This window comes from Arvicola amphibius, chromosome 15 (assembly GCF_903992535.2).
Source record: "Arvicola amphibius chromosome 15, mArvAmp1.2, whole genome shotgun sequence".
Taxonomy (NCBI): Eukaryota; Metazoa; Chordata; class Mammalia; order Rodentia; family Cricetidae; genus Arvicola; species Arvicola amphibius.
In genome coordinates this window covers 30129717-30138805 of record NC_052061.1, presented here as the reverse complement: position 1 = coordinate 30138805, position 9089 = coordinate 30129717, and positions in this window count along the sequence as shown.

Sequence of the window (9089 nt, the reverse complement as noted above, 5' to 3'; positions counted from 1 at the left end):
TATCAGGTTTTTCTAGTTAAGTGTGACTAAATGTCAAAAAAAAAGTTAGACCATGTATTCAACTTTATATATTCACCATCATTTTCTGAATACATAGTAAACATATTTCTTGTTATTTAGAGTGAGTATCCCAAGGATGATCCTTTTCCTCATGTGACAGAGATAGAAATAAGACAAGCACGGGACAGCTGTGCCAGCCTCTTCAGGTCATTTTCATGGATGGACACGCATGTATGCCAGAGGATCTTTTCCTCCTCATGCTTAGAGAAATTTGGGTTTTTAAAAAGAGATATAAGTATTTCATGATGCAGTAGTTCATATCATAGAATCGAACTGAACGTTAGTATCTGTTAAAACCAGGAAAATGAAAATATTGCTTATTGAGTTTTGTGTTTGTGAATTAGTCTTATTTTGGTGTTTCTTAAAGCTTTGCACTCTGATAAGCATTATTCTAGTAACTAGGGATGTTATTAAAAGTTGCAACCCTGTGCCTGCTCACAAGGCCTTTGTAGTTTGGCAGTTGAGTGGTCTTGTTCATAGATATATCTCTTCCAGGATTCTCCACCTCTCGTTGAACCTCATAGAAAGCATTTTTATACAAGCCAAGCCTTGGTTTGGGCATGCGCAAGGAGAGGACGATGGTGCCCTTCCTTGGACAGATCTTAGGAATATCTACACTGCCACCTGTTGACAATTTGCTCCGCCCCCAGGACTCCTACTGCGTTTTGGTTCATTTTCTCTCCGGAAGACATTTTACAGAAAGAGTATGAAACTGAGTCTCTAGACTTGGCTTCCAAGTCCCATGACCTTACAGTTCTGATACATGTTCTTGAGTATTGTATTGTTATTGTAACACCTCTTTCAGATTCTCAACTAAGAAACAGAGAAGATGGCATCTATGTCATTTTCCACACCCATCTTCAGCTGTTCTGAACTCAGGCTCTCCGTGTGAAGAACTCAAGAAGCACAACAGCCCGTATTTCTGTGGCCCTTCTTAAATCCACTGGATCAGATCCTTGGAGTGATGTATAAGTACCAATGGTTATCACATGCTTCAGATGATCTGTTTTTGTTTCAGAAAGATTGCATGTGTGTATGTGTGTATGTGTGTACATATGTGTATGTATCTGTGTGAATGTGTGTGTGTATCTGTGTGTATACGCTTGTGTGTATGTGGTATGCATATGTGTTCTCGTGTATAGGGGTGGATGTTTGTGAGCCAGTGTAAGTGTGCATGCTCCTGAAGAACCAAGCATTTCATATACTGAGCCATCTTCCCAGACTGCCCAAGAGATTTTAATGAGCCATAAGACCAGAGTCATAGTTCTTAATAGTTTAATAATATGAGTATTTGTGTGTCTTTTAAAGATACTATATCAGTGTGTCTTATTATATTATTGTTTTGTTTCTACCATTTAAAAGAAATGTATCAAAATTCTGTATGAAAAAATCTCAAGTGTAATAAAACGAGTAAGTGACATATAGATGAAGCATCCTGTATTTCAACATATTTCAGGTTCGAAGTTTACGATCTTTCTAGACTGAAGGGGTCACAACTACTGAACCAACCCTAAAGGACTGATTTTATCCTATGGAGACCTTGTATCTTAGTCAGTGTTCTATTGCTGTGAAGAATGTATACAACATGACTACAGCAACTCTTATAAAAGAAAGCATTTAATTGGAGCTCACTTGCAGTTTTAGAGGTTTAATCCATTGTCATAATGATGGCAGCAGGCAGGCAGACACGGTGCTGGAAAAGGAACTGAGGGGTCTACATCCAGATCCACAGGCAGCAGGAGGAGAGAAGGCCACTAGGCCTGGATTGGGGTTCTGAAACCCCAAAGCCTGCCCCCAGTGACACACTTCCTCCAACAAGGCCACGCCTACTGCAACCAGGCTATGCTTCCTATTCCTTCTTAAGTAGCACCAATCCCTAATGACCAAACATTCAGATATATGCATCTATAGAGGGCACTCTTATTCAACCACCATGCCTTGAAAGAGGAGCTTGGCGGTGGCTTTTTTTTTTTATATATATATAAATGATGCAAGTAACCCTTAGGGAGGGAAATCATATTACAGAAGTTCCCATACCTTGGAAATGTGTTGTGAGAAAATGTCAAAGGAAAAGGTTGTTTTCCCTAGCTCTTAGTTCTGGCCTGATCTTAGCAACACAAGTGAAAAACCCATAATTTTAAGTCTCAGATGATGTGAATAGAATGATCATCTCGGACGACAGGAATTGGATTGTCAGTTCTGTCAGGAGCTTTTACAGACCTTGCCCTGAATTCACAGACCAGGTGTACAGTAAGGGCTATGTCCTATTCAACAGTAACAGCATTGCAAGGGTTTTCATAGAAAGCTGGTATTTCTGTACAAGGGGGATATTATTAAACTATGTAAAGGAATAAAATATGGATATATGTTACAGCAAGGCTAAATGTAAAAATGATAAGTATAGTAAATGAGATGCTGAAGACTAAATGGTGCATTATTCTATTTATATGAAATGCTCAGATAAAGCAAATCCCTGGGAGGAGCAGGGATTAATTATCAGCAAGCACAAGATCTTGACCTAACAGAAATGTTCTAAAATGCAACAGTGGTTGTGTGCGCTCTCTCTTCCTTTCAGACTGAGTCAGTAAAGGCCCATGAGATTACCATAATATCACTGACCTCTCTTTTCACACTAAGACTTGCTTACAGAATTTAGAAAACCAGAAATAATGGGAAATTACATGAAACCAGATTCAAGAAATTCAAACTAAATTCCACCTCATGGTTTTACTTGAATAAACCTACCTTCCCAGGAGCAAGAATATTCATGTTACCCACTGTGATCTTCTCTTCTTGTAGATGGGTTGCCATCAGGAGACTCCTGTCTAGATATGGGCTAAAAGATGGTGAATGAGGGATGTCTTACACTCGCCACTTGAGAAGCCTGTATCAAATCAGCCACTTGCCACAGATACCCATTGTGGACCACTTTGCAGACAACACTATGTATTTGATGACTCTTGACCCAGATGCCTCAGGGGAGCCACAATCAAGCCTTTCTCCGTTTACCATGTTGTTTCCAGACATATATGTTTGTCCAGTCTTTCTCTAGCCAGGAGTTCTCTTCTGTGTTCTCCTTCATTCTTCTATATGGACCTTAGAGATACTAACGTTGAAATTTTGATTTGATCATACCTACCCTCCTTCTTGCAAGTCAGATGAGACCACAGGCAGCTGATATGCCAGCTATCTCTAAGGGCCCTTCACTTGTATCCTAGTGCTAAGTACACCGATGCTTTTGTCCGGAAATGAAAGAGACATTAGCTTGAGACTCAAAGACTTCCTGTTTTCTTCCGCACAAATTAGTAAGCAGCTGTCTTTTCAAGGAATTGGTATAGTACCAGAATGCATCTGGCATTTTCTTTTTGCACAAATCTCCAGTCTCTCCAGGTTACTTTTATGGAAATGAATCCAAATGCAGGATACACTCATTCATCTATATGCCGGATTACATGTACCTGGTTCATCTATGTGCCGTATTACATGTACCTGGGAAAGTGGCCGGCTATGGACTAGGCCACCCTCTGATACAGATGTTAGGACAACAGTTCTCTCTTTTAAACTCTGGGAATTTAGACCGGTTGCCCAATGCTGGCTCTTTAACATGTCTGCAAAAATAATTACTGGACTGTGGCTGCACCAGTACACTTGACCCAACACTCTATTTTGATACTGACTGGCCCAATACATAGCTACATTACTAATCCTACTTTTAATGTTGGATGCATCCCAATATTTATGATGTAAACATTCAGAGCACTTAACTTGATGGTTAGGACACTCTCATTCTCTGAGAGGTGAAAGAATCATTTCATCTTTAGCAACATTCTTTATTTCATCTTGGCTCCAGTGCTGTGGACCATATTGGAAAATTTAATACAAAGAATCACTTGTGTTTGTTGAACGATTACTCTGTCCCATGACAGAACAGATATCATCCATTTTTCAGTTAACTAAGCTGTCCATAAATCATCACATACTAAATTAACATCGTTTATTCATTTATCTCTTATAGCCAATACAGGATTTTTTTTTACTGTCACTGCTATAAATATTTGGGGTTTAATGATTACTAGGGAGCCATCCTGTGCATTTTAGTGCATATAGTGGCATTCTGGGCATCTACTTTGATAATACCCTCCAAAACTATGACATCAGAAAAGTAATGCCAGCATGGGAGGGAATTTATGCTTGGTATTATAAATGTGCTCAAAACCTATTGCTAGAAAAGTCAACGGCCCCAGGAAAACTTAGTGATGATGTTTGGCTTAATTGTCATGTGGTCAAACTGCTTTCTAACTATTTGTGTTTTTGTGTAGGTTTGCGCTTCTCCCCGCCTTGGTCAGAGAAGCTTCTTAGCACAGCGAGTGATGGTTGATATGGAGGCCTAGAACTGTTCAAAGTGCTCAGAATAAGCCACAGTGAGTGGTGAGCTGTGCTAGAACATCCATGTCAGCTTGTTTCCCTAGAGCTCCAGAGAGCATCTGGGAAGAGGGGGAGAAATAAGAGAATGAGGAGGAGCATTATGAAATTCTGTTCTCTGAATAGGACGTGGCCGTGGCCACCCATGGATTTACAGCACAAGACCTGTACAAAATCAAATCAGTAATAAATTCCAGCATGGAGTCAGGAGGATCTTCTGAAGACCTTGATGGTTACTGGGAGAGGGTGAGTCACTTTTCTTTGGAGGATTAGCTACTGATAGATTGCCCATATGCACCCGGGCAGCACTATTTAGACTCAGTGTATTGCATTAGTTCAGTTTACATTACCAGGCCTAATTTTCCCCCATTAAACACCAGCCCCCATTCATAATCAGCCAAGTGTGCCCTATGTTCCTGTAGCTCAGACAATAAGAGTAAGAGAAGTATGTAAGACAGTAAGTAAGCTGAGAAGAGATCCTCCAGTACTCGTTAACCCAACCCTAGCAGTAGATAAACTCCTTACAGCCAGGGCAAGGCTTCTTATGCTGCTTCTTAAAGAATACAAGTGGTTTCTTATCTTGTGTGAATCCACTATCTGCTATAACCTCCCGAAGCTTTGCTGTTTGGCTCCAATTTGCTCATTTTTACTGTGTCTAGAATTTAGAGATGGAAGTTTTTAAAAACTGAGTACTATGTCAGACTGTGTTGTCCAGATTTATATATTGAAACTGAATTGCCAATATTCATGTGGTAAGAGAGGAGGGTTTAGAAGACAGATAAGTAATGAGTGGATTAGGTCCAGTTAATGGTGAAAGACTTAAATCTTGCCTTTGTGCTGTGTGAGGACATAAAGTCCAAGGTCCAGTGCATATGCAGAAACCAGGCACACTATGTCAGATTTTCCAGTGTCTTGCCCTTGGACTTGTCAACCTCCAGAACACCAAGAAAGAAACACATATTACTTCTAAATTATCCAACTTTGGGTATCTCCTTTTATCATTACAAATAGACTAAGATATTAAGCAAGTGGAAAGAAATGAAGGCATTTTAGCTAGTCTGTTGGCTTCTCAGTCTGACATTTTGGTCCAGTACACGGTAATTTTGATTTCTGCCCCAATACTCTAATGCCCATTAGATAGCTGACAGCTCCGAGTTCCTATGCCCAGAATTCAAGCAGTGAGAGACAGCCTTATATAGCAATTAACGGTGACGCTTGGAAGGGATGGCAAGAAGCTGAAAAAAATTAATTGAAAATTTAACCTTCAAATAAAAAATATACTTAGACCTTAGGTGTCCATTTGTAGGCATCTTGGGCTGCCTGAGAACACTCTCTTGTGTGATTTAAATGTTTCCCACACCATTTCTGATAAATACAGCAATGTTATTTTCCAGGCCAGTCTCCTTAATAAATATATGTGTCAAATATCTCTTTCCTCCCCTGAATGCAAAGACTTTTAATTCCCTGTGTTTGCATGTGCTAACTGGTTGTATAGTGAGACAAACGGCTCTGTCTTTTTCCTTCCTCAGATTTCATAAGAAAAGCCAGTGGGCTTCCAGACAGAGTGAAAAAGGTGCCTTCTTTAATTTTGCATATTGTTAGCTACAATCCAGTGGCTAATGTTTGTTTTATTTCCATCTGTCAAGAGTAATGCCAAAATACTTTGTGTTTGCCTCGAGTTGGCTCAATTAATCCTCTGCTGGAGACAGTTCTGTCATTTCATGTTTGGTTAAGGCTCTGATTCAGTAGCTCCCTAGCAGAGAGCTTGTCTCTGCCAAAGGCAGCAGGATTCATTTCGTGACAATCTTCTAGGGACATCCCACTTGACAAAGACAAAGGGAAAAGTGGGGTAGGGCCTTTCCGCGGAATGCCCACCTGGGGCCAGCCTTACCTCAACTTTGAGAGCAGATGACAGTGCCTTTCTCCAATCAGCCTGCTCTAGATATACCAAAGGAGCTGTTACAGGATCACCGCAAGCAACTGACTTTGTCAGGAGTCAGTGTGGGCCAGATGCCCAAGCTTGCTACCTTCATTTGAGTCCAAATTATGGCCATTAGTTTGCTTGGACTGTCATAACAAAACAGAGACTGGGTGGCTGAAACTAAAAAAAAAAATGTGTTTTCTTCCAGCCCTGCAGGCAGGAAATTAGGATGAAGGTGTTAATGGAGTTTGGTTCTTTGGTGGTGGTGTTGGGTGGGGAAGCCCTTCCGTTTTTGTCTTGTAGGTGACTATCTTCTCTCCTTTCATACTCTGTCAAATTTTCCTTTTTTCATAAGGGCGTTGTTCAGACTGACCCAGGCCCACCTACACAGACACACTGTATTTTAATTATTTTAAATTGCGTATCTCTGAATACAATTATTGTCTGAGAAACTCTGGATTAGGGCTTCAACACATGAATCATTACCATAATAGATGGTGACCTATATGAAGTAAAATAAAGTTAATTAATAATGCAATGAGATAGGAGGGAAAGATTTTAGGTTAAGGAAATCTAAAATCTGTTGCTTTCTTTCTTTGTGATACTGGAGACTAAACCCAGGGCTCACTAGCATGTGAGGCAAGCACTCTCCCTGCCGCGCAGCTACACCGGCAGACCACACTCTGTAGCTTTCCATATATCCTGTAGCTCCGCTTCCCCAGATCAACTGAAGACCATCATCATCTCTGGAGGCATCAGGTTTCACAGACTGTAGGCTTTTGAGTGGGCATGCTTTGTTTTCAGACTGTGACGTCACATCCTTTCGGCAGTGTGAGCAAATGCCTGCTGGTTAAATATCTGCATTTCAGTTACCTCTTTCTTGAACGGGGATCCAAGCAGCAACTACTTCATCCTATTTGGTGTCATTAGGGGTGGTGTAGTAGAAAGACAAGGTATCATGGAGGTGAGAGGCATAGCAATGGTGGGTAAACATGGTGTGAATGCTCTGAATATGGACAGTCTGGGATACTATCTGGAGAGAATGTAAAAGCAATAGTGAATTAAACGGTTAAAATACTGTCTATGGTAAAGTTTCACTTGTTCCATGGCCAACTGCTCCTCCCTTCTGTGAACTAGAACTCACCTACCACCCTGCCTGCCCCCTTTCCTCTCACCTCTCTCAGGCTATTTTGAAAGGGGTTTAACCAAAGATATATCACATGGATACACTTCTTAATTTTTATTCATTTTGCTCACAATTGACAAACTTCATAGAAATTATATATGGTAGAGGAGGTTCATCTATTAAGGTTGCTTTAAAAAGAGAAAGCCTACTGGCCTGTAGTTAGAATATTCCTTTTTCCAAAATGTCTTCAAATTCCTCCCAGTCAGGAGATTTGAATTCTTTTAGCCAGCTCCTAAGACTGGACACTTCCGGGAGATGTCCCTGGAGTGAGCCAGGAACCATGGGCCACTGTTTATTATTACCCACACACCTTCCTAAAGGAGTATCAATCCCCCAGTATCTTTGTGCAAAGAAGCTTTTGTAGAAGTGGAGACTAGAGTTTGTGTGAATAGGGACTTACCAGTCACAGAGGAATAAAAAAGCAAAACAAACAAACAAAGAAACAAAAACAAGTACAGAAAAGCAGAGCCCTGACTGGCTCATTCTGTTGCTCAATGGGAGATATCTGTCTTCACCTAGTATCAGAGTTTGACTTTTGGGTGTGAATAACTCAACTTTTCAGGATGGCTCTCAGTTCAGATCTCCCACAACAGAGGAAACAGATGCCAATGTTGTGTGACCAAAAAGGGTGGCACAATATTGTAAGAAATGACCATTTGATACAATGGGTATATTTGTGAATTTGGGCATATCATAGTAAGGGACGAATATAAATATAAATATTATAGGTTCCGTAATCATATTAGTATGTGCAGGAACTAAACCAGAAAAACACACCAAATAGTTACATTTAGAAGTTCACACAGTCACCCAGGAATGGACCGAGGAAGAACACTTATCTGGATGTTAGGGATAGCGGTTGCTCATCTACTCTGTGTACATTACTGAAATCGTCTACCTGTGTCTCAGTGGGTTAGACCTGAGACTTCCATAATTAACAGCGGATTTTATGGGAGCTGAGGCTGAAGGGTGGGATCTAATTTAGGATTTAATGAAGGTAATTGAAGGATGGTTTAGCACAGTTGAACCTAATCTGAAAGGAAAACTTTATGGAGCTATCTAGACAATTGGCACCCCATAATTCATGTAACCTTTGAATATTACAAAGCAGAGTATTAATAAAAATCTATGAGTTTATTTTCTTTCTAACTAGAACATGGTAAAATGTGCAGTTTCTACTTGCCAAGATAATGGTTTTCACTTAGCTAGATTTTTTTTTTTTTTTTTTTTTTTTTTTTTTTTTTTTTTTTTTTTTTTTTGCCGTGCAATAGCCCTCTTCTTATACTTCTCTGGACATGTGGAGAGTCACCCATGATAACATTCTGTGCATCAGGCCCAAGAGTACAGGTTAGACAGTTTCACAGGTGTCTGCTAGTAGAAATCACTAAATTTGTAAATTGTGAGTAATAGCATTAATACAAAGCCATACTTAAAGGGCTTTCTGTTTGACTCTAATCTGCTCCAGCTTTGTCTTCCCCTCCGGTTTGCTCTGAGGAATCA